Raw genomic sequence first — 21,474 nt, 5'->3', positions numbered from 1 at the left:
ACAGGTTTTCTCCTCACCTGAATACCTGAATGTTGGGGTTTTTTGTAAAATCTTCAAATCATCAACTCACACGCCACACTTTAAGCAGGACTTTATTTAGTATCTCCATATCAGGAATGGAACTTGACACAATTTTCCATACATGTGCACACACACATAATAAATGTCACCCTCTTGTAACTGCTATAAGAGTTAGTGCTTACAGCATTGGGCATTCTGTTAAAATCATTAACTTGAAATAGTGTTCTTTCCAGGGGAATTTTATCAGAAAGAATATAAGGTGTTTTGAGCATGTGATTCCAAAGGAAAGGGAAAGCTAATAAAGAACTTAGTAGTGTAACCACTGATTTAGTTATTTTACAGATACAATTTGGAACTAAAGTAATTTTTTAAAAAATGCTACTTTGGCCACTATGGTGGTAGGAGACAGATTTAATGTTTATAAAGGTTCATATGTGGTACATTTGGCTGTAAAAGTAATTGTGGTTGGCACTGCAGTAGGAAGTCATCTCGGGTCACTACCGACAACTAATACCCAATGTTACTCGTAGTGTGGGCCAGAGTTTGATTTGTTTTTTGAGGAAGTGATTATATATCTATGTAGGCAAGGTAAGTTTTATTTTTGGCATTCATAATAGAATTCTCTATTCTGGTTCTTACATTTTTGCACATTATAGACAAGTTGTAAATTCCATGATTCTCCAGTCAGAGAAATTCCTGATGACACAGTTGTTTAAAACCTGAAAACAGTTTACTCTAAAACATTTTAGTGTTTTGAAAAAGAAAAGGATTTTGCTTTTTATTCCTTCTTTATAGAGAAGTTTTAACTACATTTTTAAATTGTCTTTTATCTGATATACTAGTGTTTATGGGTAGTATTCTTTTTGTTCTGAGGTCTCAGTATCTCTCTTTTTCTTTAAAATGAAGGTCTGCAAACTTTTTCTCTAAAGGCCCAGATAGTAAATATTTTAGGTTCTGCAGGCCACATATGGTCTCTGTTGCATCCCCTCCCACCCTGTCATCTTTCTTTCCCTCTTTCTCCTTCTCCTGTTTTTTACAACCTTTTAAAAATACAGAAACCAATCTAAGCTTGAAGTTGCGTACAAAAGCAGATTTTGACCCAGTGACTGTTTTAAGTGAGCCCTTAGTTTCCAAACCCAGTTCTGCCCAAGCTCACTTGTGGTTTGGGCCCATTGGTACATAGGGCTTTGGCTTCTCTGGCTCTTTTATGAATAGAACCTAGTAGTTTCTTCCAGCTTTCGTGATCTGTGAAATACCTATGCATTTGTTTTTTTGTCATTGTAAGTATACAGTTTAATTGTTACAGAAAATAGTTTGGTTGTACTTCAGTTATATTTCATTAATGCCTGGGTTAGTATTATCTAGGGCTAAGCTATCTGGCATGTGAACCCAGTGTTAGAAAGTCTGAATTTGAGTCCTTGATTTGCCACTTAATAGATTCTAGTCTAAAGCAAGCCACCAAACCATTCTAAGTTTCATTTTCCTCTTCATCAAATTATGATTGATACCAATTCTGCTTACTTTGTAAAATTGCTTAATTGTTTTCTAATTGAAATGTAGATACTGGGGTGCCTTTGTGGCTCAATTGATTTAAGCGTCTGCCTTCAGCCCAGGTCATGATCCCAGGATCCTGGAATCAAGCCCTGCATTGGGCTCCCTGCTCAGTGGGGAATCTACTTCTCTGCCCTTCCCTCCTGCTCATGATCTCCCTCTCTCTCACCCTCTCTCAAATAAATAAATAAAATCTTTAAAAAAAGAAATGTAGGTACCGAAAATGCTTTGTAAACTATAAAACATAAAATATTATAAATCATTCTTTTAAGTTACATACTTTTTATAACTGTGAATTTCCCTAAAATTTTATTATAGGAAAAAAATTTTAATTTAAAACCATTAGCTTAAATAACACTAGACAATAAAGCCAATAGTTCTTAGTATAAGATTTGGAAAAGAGTAGAGATTCAAATGCCTAGTTCATCAGGGCATCAGTGGCTTTTTCCAGCCAGAACTAATACTTAGATTTTGATTACACTGTTCCTTTTCTGATGGTGTCAGGTGTTCTCTAGAATATAGATAATTCAGTTCTTTAAAAAACAATAACAACAGATTTTATTTATTTATTCATGAGAGACACAGAGAGAGAGGCAGAGACATAGGCAGAGGGAGAAGCAGGTTCCCTGAAGGGAGCCTGATACAGGACTTCTGGGATCACAACCTGCACACACAAAGTATTTCCTAACACAAGCTGAGCCAAAGGCAGTTGCTCAACCACTGAGCCACTCAGGTGCCCCTCAGTTCTTAATATAATGCCTTGCACATAGTAGTCTCTCAAGTATTTGCTGATTTCCTCTAGGACCTTATTCTACTTTGGCATCAGATGTTCCTATTTAACCTCTCAGCTGTAAATAATTGCATTTTTATACTTGGAGTATAAAACTGTTGGTTTTCCTTCCTTCGTAGTTGATATTAAATTTTCCACAGATATTTGCTCCATTCCCTCAATAGTTCTCCTTTCTTTTTTCTTCAGTGACAGAAGAATGAAAAGAAAAATATTCCCTAAGACTGGACAAGTTCTATCCAATTACAAGATAGTTCATTCCCAGTTCGCTTTTTTTCTTAACCTCCCCTCCCATCAATTTTTCCATCAAAAGCCACTTTAAACCAATTTTCTTGTAATAAAATCTATGCCTTGGTCAATGGACGCTGATCTGAATGTAGGCAGGTGGGAATGAAACTCTAGAAATCTGAGATGGATTTCTCAGATTTATTTGGTTTTGTGATATATACAATTTAAAGGAGGCAAAAACTGACTGACCTAGTTCTGTACTCCCCAAATCTAACTATACATTAGAATCACCAGATGAACTTTGGAAAACCAAGGATCTCCTGGTCCTGCTGCAGACTTACTGAATCAGAATCTTAGAAGGAGTCAGGCCTAGGAATCCATATTTTTAAAAAGACTCAGATTTGAAAAAGAGTAGAGTAGTTACTAGCATGGTCTTTAGAGTAGGACAGATGTAAGTTTGAATTCTGGCTCTGTTATTTACTACCCGCATGAATTCGAACAAATTATTTTTCCAAAAAAAGTAAAGATGATAATAAAATTTTATGTTGTGCAAGTTTTCAAGGATTAAATGCAAGAGTATAGCATTTAAATGCTTGACACATTACATTCAATAAATTGTTTATTACAGTACATGACTGTATTGTTATTATTTTTCTTACAGATACTGTATTTCTTAGAAAAATAAACAGATTTTAAATTTTGAATAGAATTTTACTTGCATTAGAATTTGAATAGAAATCTATTTCATCACAATCCCATATTAAATTAGTTATGCTACTTGTGAATTTTCAGCATCTAAATAAAAATATCAAGCTATATATTCACTCTGTAGTTTTCTTATGAAAACTTGGCACTTTTTGTAGTAGTAGCATGTACATGTTGCCAATAGGCCAAAGAGAATGGTTCTACCCATTTGGCAGAAACTATTTAGAATTCTAATCTAATGCAGTTTTTAAAAAAATTGAAAAGAGAGTGCATTTTTTCTTTTTTGTTTATGTTCACTGCTTGATTTCCAGTAGTTCCAGTAGACCCAACCTGATTTTTTTAAAGACTAAAAGCCACAACTGAGTCAGAGGAAGCTAGTGTATGTGAGAATATGAGATAGAGATGTTAATTTTAGCAAATATTTAGTTTTCTTTTAAAAACTGATTTCAAATACTGTAGCAGAAAGAAATGATATGTCTATTGTATGTGTTAAAGTAAGTATCCATACAGACTTGTCTGGTTTTTAGCATCCTAAATAGTTGTGAGATCTTTAAAAATATTTTTACCCTTTTATGTCTGTCCATACTTTGAGGAAATAAGTCCAGACATGAAAAGTAAGAGTATTTCATGCTTCACACCCAATACCATGCAAAGTATTGTCTTATTTTTTTAAAAAAATTATTTGCCCTGTAGTTTGGATGTGTTCTATGAAACGCTGAATTTCTTACCACAGTTATGTACTGAGATGATTCCATTCAGCAAGTTCTAGTATAACCATTTCTAAAATGAAAATAAGCAGTGAAAAGCCATTATAAAATAGCCAATAATGTTGGTTCTTTGGTTTAGAATAGTAAATTCCTATACATAGCCATATAAATTATTTTTTAAAGATTTTATTCATTCATTCATTCATTCATTCATTCACTCACGAGAAACAGAGAGAGAGAGAGAGATGCAGAGACACGGGCAAAGGGAGAAGCAGGCTCCATGCCGGGAGCCTGATGTGGGACCCGATCTTGGCACCCCAGGACCACACCCTGAGCTGAAGGCAGATGCTCAACCACTGAGCCACCCAGGTGTCCCTAGCCATATAAATTATTTCATCAGTTGAATTTGGCCAAGTCGAAGCTCTAGTTTGCCATAGAGGCAGCTTAAAACTCTGGTCTTCTGGTGGAAGCCATCCCTTTATACAGGATAAGCCCTAGGTTATGACAATTTGTTGCTCACCTCTTCCAAGAAATGGATTTAGTTGATGGATTTTTAGAGAGTATTGAGACCACGTCTCTGAAGAACTGGAATAGTATTAGTAATAATAGATCACCTTTATTCAGGCACTGAGTTGGTGTTTTACCTATTTCTAATTTAATTTGTATCCTAACACCTCATGAGATATTATTATTATGCCCATTTTAGAGTTTATTATCTACCTAATATTAATAATTTCATAACATTAAGAACAGCTATGATATTAACTGTTATTAGAGCAGATACTGTGGGACCTTATATTTGACACTGCACTTTACTTTGTGTTTTACATACTATTTAACATTCAAGACAACCTTGTGAGAGTATAAGTATGAATATTCACGTTTCAAACATACCTCCTGACACCAAACAGGTTAAGTAGCTTACCCAAATTCACACAAACTGAGGTTTGAGCTCAGGTTTAAGTCCAAATTTCATTCCTGTCCCACAGCTGTTTTTGTTTCTTCAGAGCTACACTCAGGGATTGCTAAAGTAGAAGTGGCATTAGTTGGACGAATGGTGCTAGGTAAACTGGACCATTTCCTCACACCATACACAAACATTGACTCCAAATCGTTGGAGGACCTAAATGTGAGACAGGAATCCATCAAAATCCTGTATAAGAACATAGGCAGCAACCTTTGTGATCTCACTGCAGCAACTTCTTATTAGACACGTTGCCAATGGCAACGTAAAGTAAAAATGAACTATTGGGACTTCATCAGGATAAAAAGCTTCTGCACAGCAAAGGAATCAAACAGTTGACAAAACCAAAAGACAACCGACAGAATGGGAGAAGATATTTGCCAGTGACCTATCAGATAAAGGGCAAGTCTCCAAGATCTATAAAGAACTCATCAAACTCAATACCCAAAGAACAAATAATCCAATTATAGAATGGGAAGAAGACATGAACAGATATTTCTCCAAAGAAGACACACAAATTGTCAACAGACACATGAAGAAATGCTCCACGTTACTCAGAATTGGGGAAATACAAATCAAAGCCACAATGAGATACTGCCAACACCAGTCAGAATGGCTAAAATTAACAAGTCAGGAAATGATGGATATTAGTGAGGACAGGGAGAAAGGGAAACCCTCTTACACTGTTGGTAGGGATGCAAACTGGTGCAGCCACTCTGGAAAACATATGGAGGTTCCTCAAACAGTTGAAAATAGAGCTACCCTTCAACCTAGCAATGGCACTACCCCAAAGATACAAATGTAGTGATCCAGAGGGGCACCTGCACCCAATGTTTATAGCAGCAATGTCCACAATAGCCGAAGTATGGAAAGAGCTCAGATGTCCATCAACAAGTGGTTAAAGAAGATGTGGTATAGAAACACAATGGAATATCACCCAGCCATCAAAAAAGAAAAAAAAAAATCTTGCCATTTGCAACAACATGGAGTAGAATATGCTAAGCAAAATAAGTAAGTCAGAGAGAGACAATTATATGATCTACTCATATGTGGAATTTAAGAAACAAAACAGAGGATCATCAGGGAAGAGAGGAAAAATAAATCAAGATGAAATCATAGAGACAAACAAGAAGATACTCTTAATCATAGGAAACAAACTAAGGGTCTCTGGAGGGAGGGCTGTGGGGGAATGGGGTAACTGGGTGATGGACATTAAGGAAGGCATGTGATGTAATAGCACTGGATGTTATATAAGACATCACTGACCTCTACCTCTGAAACCAGTAATACATTATATGTTAATTAATTGAATTTAAATAAAGTAACAAATTTTTAAAAACAAAGCTAAAATAATGTAAAATTGAGATCTATCATTCATCAAAAGGCCACATAAAGAGAATCAGAGAACACGCCACAAAACTGAGAGAAGTTATAACTGACAGGATTAGTATCCAGGATATATCAAGAATGCCCTCAAATCAGAAAGAAAAAGACACAATCCAATAGCAAAATGGGCAGTAAAATGAAAAGACACCAGAAGAGGCAGCATGAATGGCTAACATTTATGGAAAAGGTTGCTCAGTCTATGATAATCAGGGAAATGCAAATAAAACCTTAAATAAGGTTTTGCACCAGCCAGATTATTAAAATGAGAATGTCTAGGAGTCTTTAAGTGTTGGTGAGAATTTACAGCAATCAAGAGTAGGAGTATAAATTGATTCAACTACTTTGAAAGATTACTTGGCATCATTTAGTAAAGTTTAAGATGAACATTAAAAAAAAAGTGGCATTACTTGGGAAATAGGGTAGGAATGTCAAAGCAGAACATCATCTTTTCTTAAACATATAGGAGTTCTCCCAATTTGTTTGCTTTAATTTTCTTTCATTTTTTTCCCCCTAAATATTTTATTTATTTCTTCATGAGAGACACAGAGATAGAAGCAGAGACATAGGCAGAGAAAGAAGCAGACTTACTGCAGGGAGCTTGATGCAGTAATCAATCCTGGACCCTGAAATCACACCCTGAACTGAAGGCAGATGCTCAACTGCTGAGCCACCCAGGTGTCCCTGTATGCTTTAATTCTCTAAGATAAAAATATGTTACTGTTTTATTGTTGTCCAATTATAGAAAGTCAGTTTAGTGCCACAATATACAAGGACTTTAGAAAGTTACTTAGAAGCTAAGTGTTGTATTGGGCTCTCTATGAATTACTCAGAAATCTTCTCCAGGTATGTTTCAAGGGGATTTTTGTTAGATGAAGTTGGAACATAGATTCAAAATGCTAAGCTTTGGATCTTCTGTGGTTAATCTGATTAAACATTTAAAGTCACACATTTGGAGTACCTGGGTAGCTCAGTCCATTAGGTGTCTGCCTTGGGCTCAGGTCATGATCCCTGAGACCCTGGGATCAAGCCCTGCATTGGGCTTGCTGCTCAGCTTGGTGTCTGCTTCTCACTCTCCTCTTCTGCCCTTCCACCACTTGTGCTTGCACACTCTCTCACACTGTCTCTCTCTCAAGTAAATATTAAAAAAAAATAAAGTCACAAATTCATGATAAGAATGTAGTATCAAGATTTTTATAGGTTTTAATTATTATTACTAACAGCAACTTAGGAAATCCTGTGTAAAAATTATTTTGGAGACAGATCATACATACATTTCTATTTTAGTTCACAGCTGACAATAGAATGATACCAATAATATATTGATTCATCTTAGATGGATATTATAACTACCGAATAATTAAAATAAGGGATAATTTTAACATAACCAATGGAAAATTAAGTAAAAATTATTAAGGATGGAAGTTTTACTTTTCCAAGATCGTGGCTTTTCAAAACATAAGGCAGTTTAATATTATTAAATTCTGCCTAAAGCAGGTTTTAGTGAATAATTATAACATGTTCCAGTAAAAGTTGGTGGGCATGTCAAAGCTGGATGCTTTATTTTCTTTAAAGGTAATATGCTCTTCTGGTTTGTAAACTTTAGTTTTGTAAGATCTAATAACCTTCTAAAAGATACATCATTTTTAATTTGAACTCTAGTTGGAGTGTCTAACTGAATGCCTTCAGTCAGTCATGGTTTGTAGTTTTCCTTAAGGTTTAATTCTTTAAAAATATTGACCTTGAGGATCATGAAAGGAAAATAATGAAAATTATATTTATGAAGAGTGATAAAAGAACCAAACATCTATGTCTTTGGGGCTGAAAAGCGTAAAGCCTTTTGAGATGTTCCTAAGAACACCATATGCTATTTGGCCAATATTATCTCCAGGTTAACAATTTTTTTCCCCCTTAGTCTTTTTCCTTCCTCAAAAATTACTGATCTTTTCCAAAAGTCTTGATTTGAATAATTCTATTTTAAAATGCTGGTCATAAAAATTAATTCTGTTTCAATGGCTTATTATATATCAAATCATAAAAGCATCAGATTATATATTATATGATACCATATCAGATTATAGTTAGGCATCCTAATAGTTGTAGACTACTAGATATTGTATTGGGCCCCTGAGTTCTGTAAATCAGCTAGTTCTTGTTCTGTAGAACAATGTTGAGGCATTTGATAAATTCCTTAAATTTGCAACTTTATCAGGTAAATTACTATTCATTATTCCTAAATGTATATCTTTCTTACAGGTTTAAGTATATGAGATAATTTCTATAAAACACTAAAGAACCAAACATATTTGTTGGCTGTGGCTATCACGACTTCATGTTATCATTCTTCCCTGGGGCACACTTTCTCTATTTTTCTAAAGACTCTAGAGCTTTTATATGCAGCTTCAAAAAAAAAAAGAAAAGAAAAAACACAAACATTTTTTCCTCAAATCAGTATATTATGCACCTGAAACCAGTATAGCCTTGTATATCAATAATTTTAAAAGTGGCATTATTTTGTGTTGATTTGGTTAACTCAGCAGCTGAGTGGAGGTACATGATGAATTGCTGGGGAAGGTTAGGAACTGCTGGAACTATTGCACAAACACTTTTCCAATCTCTTCCTTATATGAGAAAAGTTCTTGTATTTGTCTTTCTAGTAGGATCACTACAACCCAATTAATAATATATGAAAAGGAAGGGTGATTTAGATGGAAGAAATAAAACAGGCAGAGCCAAACAGTGGAAATTGCTTATTACTCCCCAACTTTTCTTTGAACATCACCATAACATAATATGTAAAACTATATTAATGTAAAATAGCAGAAAAAGTAATATTAAACATGAATACACCCTGGTATTCCTGGCCAGACTTGTTTATTGGCTTCTTGTTACAATTCTTGAATTTCCGAATCCAGGGATTAGCATGTGCTTAGTTAAATATTCTTTAAAATTTGAGATTTAGAAAATAGCATTACATATTTGGTTTCTGAATGTTAAAATTCTAAGCTCCCAAACACATCTTTATGTAACAGTCTCCCCCCATTTTACTAATTTACCATGTAGGGAGGGGTCTTAGGATATTTAGGAGCCAACTTATTGGAGTTAAAACTTAGGCTCCAGACCCTTTGGTTTAGAAAAGTGATTATGTACATATCTCCATTACTTTGCCTTTGTACATTATTTCCCCTTCTTGGAATGCCCTGCCCCCTCTCAGCGTAACAAGCCCTAGCTCCTCCTGTAAAATACAGTGTAGGTGTCATGTGTCCCTATGCAACTTTCTGCCCTCTTCACATCTCAGAGATACTCATTCAGATCAAGTTGTTAGCAACAAGTAGATGCTTTTACTTTGCATGCAAATATTAAGATGGACTACTCAATATGACCATACCCTGAACAAGGTTCCTGCCACTGCTTTTCTCCAATTCCCTGGCCATGCCTGCTCGCCTTGAGTACTACCTTAGCCTTCATTCCTGATCGCTGCCCTCCCCTTGTCTACACTGACCTGTTGCCTAGATTGCTTCTACCCATTGGGTCTGGGCTCATTTTAATCTTAACCCATTTGCTAAAGTCACTTGAATATTAGAAATACACTCTTCCTAGGTAATAGTCTTAGGATATTATAACAATACTGTGATTTTTCTCTTTTCAAAAATGCACATCAGCTTAAATGTTTAAGAGATGGTGAAGAGAAGCTCCTAATGATGTATGTACCAACAGTTGAAGTAGTGGGTATATCTCTACTTCAGTAATAGCACGTTTGGCTGCTTCCATGCAATATTTGCAGAGATGTCACTTTTTACCCACTACTCTAATAAATGCCTCCCTCATGCTATCCAGGAAGCACTTTTCATAGACTGCTGATGGTAGTTACGTATCATTTATACGAAGTCTTTTTTTTTTTCATTTATAGGAAGTTTAGCAAAATAAGTCAGAAAACTGAAGGAAGGGACATTATTGTTTGTGTTCATTTAGTCATTTTAAAAATGAAATTACTGTTTGATTCTTAGAAATGATACTGTCACAGAATAAATATAAACTCTGTCTTTAGATGTTTTTGTCAAGTATTATCAACTCCATAATATTAGCTCAATTCCATGAGAAGGAATGTCTTAACTGATTGATTGATTTAGGTAAAAGAACTGAGCAAGCCCACCTCAACCCATCTGAGCTTTTATTTATTTATTTTTTGGAACTGCCTGGAGACAGAGTTCTATGATGCCTACCCTCCCTTACTATTAGTTTACAGAGTAGGTTTTGCCCCCAAGGAAGAGCTTACAGGGGCTAAATAGCTAAAAGCCTCTAATTCAGAGATGAAATGTTAAGAAGCCCACATGACTATACATTTAAGCTACATTATCCAGTAAAAAAATACCTATTTTGGGAAGTTAATCTCTGTATTTCTTTCTCCTCTGTGTTCTCATTCTCTCATATCTTTCTTCCTCTCTCCTTTTCTCCCTCCCTCCCCCATCCATCCCCTGCTGTGTTCAGGTTGATGGGAGAAGATAGGATTATATTGTATATATAATACTCCCTTCCAAAACAGTATCAGTGCCATTTTTAAAATTATTTTCTATGAGTAATTGTCTTTTTCCTGCTGCTTTTTGGGTCTTCATATATTTTGATTACTAATCCTTTATCAGTTATATGTAACTCAGATGTCCTCTCCCAGTCCTATTACTTATATTTACATGTTGTTTATATTTTATAGTCTTAATTGTAGGGACTTTCGTGCAGTCAGATTTATCAGTCTTTTCCTTTTTTGTGTTCTTTATGTCTTCTTAAAGAAATCCTTCTGTTCGCCCAAAATTATACTTTTTATTAAATGCTTTAAAGTTGTCTTTATGTGTTAATACTTAATAAGTAATCTAGAGTTTCGACATAATATTCAGTGCTGCAATAAATACTCATGCATCCCCTCATACAGACATGCATTGTCCAATACAGAGGCTACTAGCCACATATAGCTCTTTAAATTTAAATCTGAATTGAAAAAAAAATGTAAAATTTAGTTCTTTAGTCTCATACTAGCCTTATTTCAAATGCTCCGTAGCCACTTATGTTTGATGATCATTCTGTTGGACAATACAGATACAGAACATCTCCATCACCACACTGAGGAGTCTTTTGCTCTCTCCTAGTGTCTTTCCCAGGATTGTCCTCGTAGTAGGCTGTGATTCCAGTTTCTCTCCTCCTGGACCCTTTTCAAGTGTGTTGAAAAGGCAGCTAGCTTCTCATGTTTCAATAGCTTCCTCCTTGAATTAGAGCTGTTCCCAGGTGAAAAGCTGTCCTAAATACAGGACTCATCCGTGTAGTCCTCCTTTTCCCATTATTAGTTGTTAGTTTGTGGTTTCCTTTAACCAGTTGTTTTTCTCCAGTTTTCTAGTTATTCTGAGTGAGCAGGAGGGTTTGTTCACCAGATCTCCATTATCAAAAATGCAACTTATTCAGCATTCAACCTTGCATTCATTCCTTAACTAAAGTATTGTTCATTTATATAAAACTTTGATTCTTTTACAGTTAATCTGGAGCTGACTCTATTTGAATTAAATATATTTTATTTTAAAGTCAATATTTTTCTTTCTAAATTGAAATTTAGTTTTTTATCCTACCTTTGGTTAGGCCTATCTGTCAGGTAAACAGATTGATTCATTAAAAAATATATCAATTCAACATTAACTTTAAGCATAAACATAAGTTTAGAATATCTGCTTAATATTTCTAAGGTACTCATGAATAAATAAGACATAAGTCTAGGTTTTATCTGAAAAAGTATGTTGTTCATTTCTTTTTATATGTTTTGCTTGCTCGATTACTGAACAACTGCAATCCTTCTGAGGATACCAGTAAACTACATGTGAATACAAGTGGTCGTGGAAACCCGACGCTTCTAGTAAATCTTTGCTAAAACATGATTTTGTGGGGAGAATTATAAACTTTACAGATTAACACAGAACAATCCAACTTGCAGCATTAAAAGCTAAACTAGTGTGACTATCATAAATAAATAAAAAATTTAAAAAAAAAAGGCTAAACTGCCTGATACTGATTTCAATAAGGCTATTGTTAATGCAAGTACATGTTAGCATCCTTAGTGATATTAATGCAGTGCACCAACTTTAAAATAAATAATCCAGACTTCACAGACTTCAGTGCATTCAGAAAGCATGTAGGAAATTGAAAATACTTCTTAAAGTTTGTTTTTTAAACAAACTAATGTTACAACATTTTTATATTTTTACCCATATGAAATGTTCACCTGCAATGCAATATGCAGAGGGTATGATTGAAGATAACCGTAATTACCAATTATTGCTGATAAACTTTTAGTTACTGAATGCTATAATAATAACAAGGTTCACTTTGAAGTACTACAGATAAGAGAAAAGCATAATCATTCAATAGCCAATGAATAAATGATTTCACAGTTTAAAGCATTTAATAAGACTAAAACCCACAACAAAGCTGTTCTCTGGTGTACGGTTACCAGACAAGTTCACTAGGTCAGAGTAAAAGCAAGGAAGATTAGTCCTAACATCTCATATGCAATATACCTTTGTCTCTTAATCAAAATGTGAAAAAGGACATTAAATATAGATTTGTACTTTCATCAAAACTTAACCCAGAGTTGGCACCTTTGAAATATGCCTCAAAAATTAGAAGTATAGAAATGTCATCACTTACACAAATGAGAAAAAATAACACATGTATAGCCTATCTGAATCATTCCTGAAAACAGACCACACACAAACTTAACATTTTTAAGCCAAGAGGGCTTTAAAATGTAAAGGGGGAAAAAAGAGACTTAATGGCATCAGAGCTAATGTCCCCTGTGTATTGAATGGAAAGGTATAGTGTAATAGGGCAAGTATTCCTCCATCAGCCTCTCAGTTTACTTTCCACAGTTTCCTAGTGCGAGAAAGTAATTAATTCCCTGTACTTTATTGAATCATAAGGCTTTATTAAGCAACAACTTGAAATGACTATATAAAATGTCTTATTATGTATGGACTGTAGTCTTGGACAAACTAATCATCAAATTTCGTTTTATAAGGCAACTTACAGAGTTGTACAGTTTTTATTTTAATACTTAACTCACAGGCTGCTTTATGTTTTACCATATTTTATAAGTGATTCTTGGAAATTTTAAAGAATTTGTACAATTCATTATTTGTTCTTGGGTGGCTTTGAGGATTTAAGAGCAGGAGAATGCCAAAGGGAATCATCTGCTTTCCTGCCATAAGAAACAGTAGCATTAGTGGAGAGAAAGCATGTTTGATGTAAGAGTTAGAGAAAAACTCCTTGAAACCTCAGGATTTCTTTTTACTTTTCAAGTAGCTTTTTTTAAGGATATTTGATATTACATTAAGACTAGCCATTTTAAAAATATATATTCATAGGGAAAGCAAATGTGTCCCAATGATTTATATAAAATCTAAGGGGTTGGGGCACCTGGGTGGCTCAGTGGTTGAGCGTCTGCCTTTGTCTCAGATCCTGATCCCAAGGTCCTGGGATCGAGTCCCACATCAGGCTCCCCTCAGGGAGCCTGCTTCTCCCTCTTTCTATGTCTCTGCCTCTCTCTGTGTGTCTCTCATGAATAAATAAATAAAATCTTAAAAAAAAAAAATCCAGGGACGCCTGGGTGGCTCAGCGGTTTGGCACCAGCGGTTTGGCACCGGCGGTTCAGCCCAGGGCGTGATCCTGGAGACCCGGGATCAAGTCCCACGTCGGGCTGCCTGCATGGAGCCTGCTTTTCTCTCTCTGCCTGTGTCTCTGCCTCTCTCTCTGTATCTGTCATTAATAAATAAATAAAATCTTTAGAAAAAATCCAAGAGGTTTCAAAAATTCAAAAAGATATAAAGGAAACATCAGTTCCTTTTGATTAATAAATTCATTTATTTAGAGTTTTGAATAAGTGATTAAAACTTGGTGATCAACGTATGACCTTAACCATGAGATTTCCTTGTTTGATGGTTATGACAAAAATAAGTAGTTCATAGGTTCTTGGACAAGATTGGTACTGATTAACAGGAGTAGAAATAGTAATGAAAATAATAATCTCTCAGAATATTAGTCCTAATTACCATCTATTTTCTAATTTTCTTTTAGGATATCCCCCATAATATTATTATTCCTAAATAGTAAATGGGGAAGATAAGGCAAAGACAAGTCAAGTAACTGTAAATCTTCATCATCCTTTCATTCATTCACTCATTAATTTTTTTATTCTCCTCCGATATTAAACTAATAATAGAGTAATGGTAGACATCCTATGGTGATCTGAGCAGTTAAGCAAAAGTTGACAAAGTAAAACAAAAGAATGAATATTTTACACACTTCTCTCATCACTAAGGCATCATGCCAGTTAATAATCAAGTAAAAAGTAAGCAAATAAATGTATCAAGCCAATCTTTTTTAAAGATTTTATTTATTTATTCATGAGAGAAGCACAGAGAGAGAGAGGCAGAGGAGAAGCAGGCTCCATGAGGGAGCCGGTTGCGGGACTCCATTCCGGGACCTTGGGATCACGCCCTGAGCTGAAGGCAGATGCTTCAACCCCTGAGCCACCCAGTTGTCCCTCAAACCAATTTGTTTTATGTAGAGAAGAGTTGACCCAAGGCATTCCCTTTTCTCACATTTGTTTGCTACCCTGAGAATTCAGTTAATGTATAAGATACATACCGAAATGTATCACAAATATAAAGCTCCATGAGGTTTAGTTTTTTGGGTTTCAAAATTTGTTTGTTTCTAATACTAAAATAGTTTAAAACTTGCACTAAGAAATGTCAGATTCATTTAACAGTTAATACTTCTGCATAGAAGTCTTTCAGTGGAAGATAATAGTAAATGAATGTTTCAAAATATAGTGCATGTAGGAAGAGATTGTAAATTCATGTATGTGCAGTATACATTTATGTTTTTAAAATCTGGATTACAAAACATACAAAATTCAAGTTTAACAGCATACCGTGTTAAGATAAGAATCTTAATCCTCTGTGAAAAGAAAAACAAAACAAAACAAAGCCCAGATAACAGGTTTCTTTTGGTGATGATCTACAAGGTATTAGGGATGTGATTTCCCTCTTGTCCTGCTGTCTCTGTGTCCCTCAGTCATCATAGGTAGAGCATCACCCCAGTAACTCTTCCTGTCAGTATTGGTGGCGACAGCCAGTCTGACCTGAAAAGAAACCAATACTCCTTCCCAACCTGGAAATGCTGGTAATTTATTTCACTAGCCCCTACTCCCTGAAACCCACTCCTACCCCCACCAACAGCAGGTTTTGTTTGCTTAAAATTCAGAATACCTTTTTCACATGTAAGACGATTGAATTCTTTAAATACTAAGCAACTTACCATAGGTTTCCTGAGCATTTCACATGAAAAGAAAAAGGATATAGTTTTTTCCCACATTAGACCATTACTTCTAAAATTTAAAGAATTTCATATGGTGCATGCTCCATATGGTTTATTTGCTCTTTGTTGTTCAAGTATAATCAGATGGGAGGATGAATGAGGGAGAGGAATGTGAAAATTACAGAAGCATACTTCTGATACTTTCTGAGGTTGTTATTATTTAATAATATTAGAAACAGTGTCACTGTAGTTTCATTTCCAGCCCTATGTGTAGTGTAAGTTTCTTGCCATGGGTGTCTTTACTATTTCTAGATTTGTAACAGCCATTTTTCTGTCAATCCAAACTTCTCTCTTAAATGTAAAACCCTAAATAAAATGAGTTGAAAAGATTATTAATAATATTCAGCAAGAATGCTGTCCTTTCCTCTCAAAGAAGATGATATTATCAATATCAATATTAACAGTGGCACTTGCCTTAAAAGACTAAGTATCCTACTCCTGTTTTTCATTAGAACTATAAGCAAGAATACTAACAGTCTTTATTGCAATAATCAATCATTTGAAAGAGTTGTCTAAAACCATTGGATTTACATACTTTACATTAGCCATACCCAAGTTTATTATAGGTAGTTAAATACATTTAAAGTACATATTGAAACCCATCAATCCAGTCAAAACAATTTAAGGGGACACTGGTTCTTGTATTTTAGACAGTATTAGCTCAAATAATAAGAACAACCATTAGTGTTTATCATAATTGTGTATTTTTCCCTACTTATCCCTAGTTTTCAATTTTGTTATTTCTTAAATCCATCCCTATGTTGAAAACAAAGATGTTTGCATGTGGCAGATATTATAAAGATAAATAAGATTTTTAAAAAGTCAGAACATATTAAATTCCCTATCAGACTCACTGGGTCACTAGTTTGACTCTAATGCCTTTTTCATAAGAATATGTACTTAACTTTCATGAATACTTTAAGAATCCATGGATACTTTAAAATTCAAAGCATTCACTCTATAAATTACTTTTTTGAATGCTGACTTACAAATCCTGTTTAAATAACATTAAAAGGGGTGCCTGGGTGGCTGGCTTAGCCAGTTAAGCACATGCCTTCAGTTCAAATCATGATCCCAGGGTCCTGGGATCAAGCTCTGCGTTGGGCTCCCTGCTCTCTGCTTCCCCCTATTCCTCTGCCCCTCTCCCACCTGCGCACACACACACTCTCTCTCTCTCAAATAAGTAAATAAGATGTAACTAACTAACTAACATTAAAGTAGGATCTCTGGGATCTTGAAGTCTCCAACATAACTGTGCATAAGATGGTAACAGAAGCCAAGTTGAGGAATCCAGCATACAACTGCCCAGAGCCCCCTCCCTTCATCAAGCACCCGCTTTGCTTGGTATTGGGGGACGGGTACATGTATGTGTGTGATTATATCTGTCTGACTAGAGTGCTCTTGGATCTCTGGCTCCGTAATTGAACCCTGTTTGAGACCACTGCCTTGTATGAAGGAATCCTGCCAGACTCTTCCTAGAACTTTATCTGTGTTTTTGAGTTTATTTCTTCTCAGATGGATACCTTTAAATGAAGCAGGACTTTACACAATACTAAAAATCACTGCTAAGTAGGACCATGGAAAGCCAAAATATCTTCCTAGCTTACGATTGGGTTCTTTTCACCTCTTGAGATTAGTATGTGTTAAAATCGACTTATATTTTTTTATGTATCCTCTTTCATTTTTTATAAAATAGGGTAAGAGATGGTTGAGAAAAGAAAAGTTAGGGAATGTATTGACATTTGTGGGGGTTTGATCTAGGAGATGAATGATCTGGAAGTCTGGGTCTTGTGGTAGTATGACATAACATAGGGAAGAGCAACATGAAATTAGTGCTGATGGATTCAAGGCACAGATAGTAATAGTGACAGTGTAAGTGGTGGGAGAAGGGAGATCAGATGTTTGTGGCTCCATCTTAAACCCATTTATGAAGAGTTTAATGGTCTAGGGAAGCAAATCTACGCCTCAGTGAATAGAGTTCATGCTTAACCTCTCTGGAGCAGGGCATGCTCCTTTTCTTATAGGTCAGGGCTACTCCTTGAACCTTTGTGAGTTATAGACATTCTGGGTCAGTTAATATATGATAGGCACAGGTGTAGAAAGAGAGAGGAATATAAATGTATTCGTTATGTATATTCGTTAGGAATATAAAACAAATATAAATCCTGACCTCTCCAGACTAAATATAGGAGAATGTCAGTGTTTATAATTGTACAAAAGGACTTTCATACAAACTGAACTTGAAGAATTTAGATGATGCACAGACTGAGTGATTTTCAGAATTATTGATAACATTCTTTTGTTTTTGTTTTTTTTTAAGATTTTATTTATTTGTTTATTCATGAGAGACAGAGAGAGAGAGAGAGAGGCAGAGACACAGGCAGAGGGAGAAGCAGGCTCCACACAGGGAGCCTGACGTGGGACTTAATCCCAGGACCCCAGGATAACCCCCTGGGCTGAAGTCAGGCGCTAAACCGCTGAGCTACCCAGGGATCCCTATTGATAATATTCTTGTTTTGAAATTATGAATGGAATCATAGTGGTGATATAAAGAGACTGTATAGCTCTAAATAGATACTACCATATTAATTTTTCCACATCAAAATTTAATTTGAGATAAATGCTGTCATATTATAAGCACTAGATATAAATTATAGAATCTTCTGATGATATACACATATTTTTGATGTTTTATCTGTTGTCTTTCCTACAAACCCATAGCCACGTATAGATCTATTAATCCTTATGGCAAAGTATATAAAAATATTTACCTTTATGTAGTCTGTATTTTGTGTGGAATATTTGCCTAAACCAGACTTTGCTTTCTTCTGGACTTTTTCTTTCTTTCTTTTTTTTTTTTTTTTTTAAGATTTTATTTATTTATTCCTGAGAGACAGAGAGAGAGAGAGAGAGAGAGGCAGAGACACAGGCAGAGGGAGAAGCAGGCTCCATGCAGGGAGCCCGACGTGGGACTAGATCCTGGGTCTCCAGGATCAGGCCCCAGGCCAAAGGCGGCGCTTAGCTGCTGAGCCACCCGGGCTGCCCTCTTCTGGACTTTCTCAAGGGTATTTTAACATATCATTTAACATTATTCTAAGGAAATTAAAAATTATTTTTTAGATTCCTTTGCATACCACAGAACACTTTGTTAATTCTATATCCTTACATATCTACCTCTCTCCCTCTCTATTGGTACGTGGAGCGAGACCTTAATTTTTCTCTTTTTCAATTTTTGAAGTGAGAGATATGTAGTAGTTTACATGTTTTGATTATTTCAGAGATGAACCTCACATCACAGGACTTTAGTAGACCCTAACCCTGAAGAAAATGAATAAATAAAACACTGGCACCAATTACTCTGTTCCAAAAGGAAAGTTCACATTATGTGATTAATTTATCTTCTACCATAAGCATTTCATATAGTACTCAGTATTATGGGAGGAGTTACAGTTATTTTCTCCACTCTTCCTTTACATTGTCTTGGAAATCCAAGGGAATGTTATGTTCAGAACAGCAATTTGTGCTATTACCAGTACATACTGTTAATATAGTGCTAACATAACTGAGGAGCTGAAGCATATGTAATCTGCTAAAATGTTTCTTTGAAGAGCAAACTTGTATTTGCCCACGGTGCCCGATTGGGAATGCTCCTGTGTATACCATAAGCTTGGCCCTCAGTTTGTCATTGCTCATGGTTTGGAGTGGCTCTTTTCATTGTTTGAATTTGGTTGTACTGAAAAAGTAAGCCTGTTACTTCATTTTAAGAAAGAAAATGCTTGTCCAAGCTCGTTGCATGTTGGCATGTTTAGAGGCTGCTCTTTTGCTGTCTGGAACTTGGACAACTTTTTTAACCTCTCCAAGGCAAGGTAGCTGTGACAAGGTGTCAGTTATTTTCAAAAAGCAAATAAATCACAGGCTTTGAGTCTCAGTATAATAATAAAGATCTAATGGCCTCACATGAGTTTCTCATTCCATGATTTTGAATCATATTTTTTTTTTGTAGTGAATGCTCTGCCTTCAAAGTAAAATCTTAAAAAGCACAGTTTAGAGAGACAAGTACCCTAAGAGAAAGATTTTCAAGAATTCACAATGAAAGAACAATGAGTTAACTCTAATAAAATGAACTAAAGAACAAAAAAATGAAAAGTATATTTGATATTTAATCTTTCTTTGCCTGTTTTCCTCACCAAATCAGGAAAGACCAGTATAGCTGTAGAGTGAACATCTTTGTATATGAGCAAGTGACTTTAAATGTTTTAAATATTTTGTAAATCAGTTAATCACTTGCTATAAGTCCACCTAAGACTTAACAAATTTCCATGAATAATTCTAAACTTACTCTTTTGAACAGTATCTCAAAAACACACACAGAGATAATAGCCTTTACAGCTTAACACTTTGATTAGCTAGTATCTAACAACGGTCTGCATTTGCCAGGTTCTAATCCAAAACCATAAATTGTACTTTTTTAGAAAGGCATTAAAAACACTAATCATTAGTTGAATAAAGAGACCAGAACAAAATGGTCTGCAAATAAATGAAGATTGAGTTTGCTAATCTGTATGGGTAATTTCCAATGTTCTTCAAGTATGTGTTGTAAAACAAATTTACCTTGCTGAGAAAAAATTGGATGTTTCAGTTTCATTTCAAGCGTTCTTATAATCTCCAAAACTATTGCTAGTGTTAATTCTAAATCACAAATTATCCAAAAAAGAATAAGAATATACAGAATATTACTGGTAATAATAACACAAAAAATTTGATAAAAAGAGCTTTTTACAGCTGATTGAAAGTGTATTAGGGTTGCCTATTCTGGGAAAAAAATACAATATAAACTACTAATTGCTAGAGTTGGTGGCGCTTCATTCCATTGCTACTTAGCATTTTTTAAATGTTGTTGTTCTTGCTTAATGCTAGGTTAATATTTTGAAAATAATATTACAAAGGAATATCATATTGCATTTTGCTTTTCACTGTTTAATAAAGATATACTAATAATCCTTCAGAGCAGTGGCCTATAAACCTTTTTGTTACATGTATCTGAGAATATTATAGCATGAACCACCAATATATGCAACTTTATTTATTTATAAATTATATACAAGTATATTATACAACATTAAAAACAAACAGAAATTTTAACAATTTAAAGGGGTAAAATTTTTTATATCTCTAATATCTATCCTAGTGTTTTAGTTTTATACTCAGGAGATTATTTTTTTCTTTCCCTTTATTTTCTAACTTTTTATTTTGACATAGATTCACAAAAAAATAGCACAAAGAAGGGTATCTGGGTGGCTCCATTGGTTAAGCATCTGACTCTTGAGTATCACCTCAGGTCATGATCTGAGGTGTGTGAGATCAAGCCCCTCCCCACTTATCTGTCTCTCTCCCCCTCTCTCATGAAAAAAAAAAAAAAAAAAGTTCATAGAATCCCACGAAACCTTTGAAAACAAAATGGAGATTCAGAGACTTTAATTTCACAAAACCATGCGCCAGTTTCAGAGCTGGAATTCAAATCTGCTTTACAGGAGATATCCAGGAGCAGCTATTAGAAAACTTGAAAAGCAGTAAGGAAAGCATACTGAAATTTGTTTCAAATGGATGCAGTGTCATATTGTTTCAAATTAAGTGTCCTTTCCATCTCCTCTGCCCCTACAGGAAGTTTTAATCCTCCTCTCCAAATCCATTATTTAAGATACAGTTTACAAATGTGT

At 35.0% G+C, this 21,474-nt stretch overlaps 1 protein-coding gene and 1 long non-coding RNA gene across 11 annotated transcripts in view; one reads left to right on the top strand and one right to left on the bottom strand.

Annotated features, from left to right (window-relative positions):
• Positions 1 to 5,157, bottom strand: part of LOC140611715 (uncharacterized) — a 61,330-nt gene extending 56,173 nt beyond the window's left edge. For all 3 annotated transcript variants that reach the window (XR_012012861.1, XR_012012860.1, XR_012012859.1), the window contains exon 1: positions 4,925 to 5,157. This is a non-coding gene — a long non-coding RNA (uncharacterized lncRNA). The remainder of the gene's footprint in view (positions 1 to 4,924) is intronic.
• AFG2A (AFG2 AAA ATPase homolog A) overlaps positions 1 to 21,474 on the top strand; it is a 350,459-nt gene that overhangs the window by 195,790 nt on the left and 133,195 nt on the right. The gene's annotated exons all lie outside the window — the stretch shown is intronic.

This window comes from Canis lupus, chromosome 20 (genome assembly GCF_048164855.1).
Source record: "Canis lupus baileyi chromosome 20, mCanLup2.hap1, whole genome shotgun sequence".
In the NCBI taxonomy this organism is placed as follows: domain Eukaryota; kingdom Metazoa; phylum Chordata; class Mammalia; order Carnivora; family Canidae; genus Canis; species Canis lupus.
This window is presented reverse-complemented; position numbering and strand designations above follow the sequence as displayed.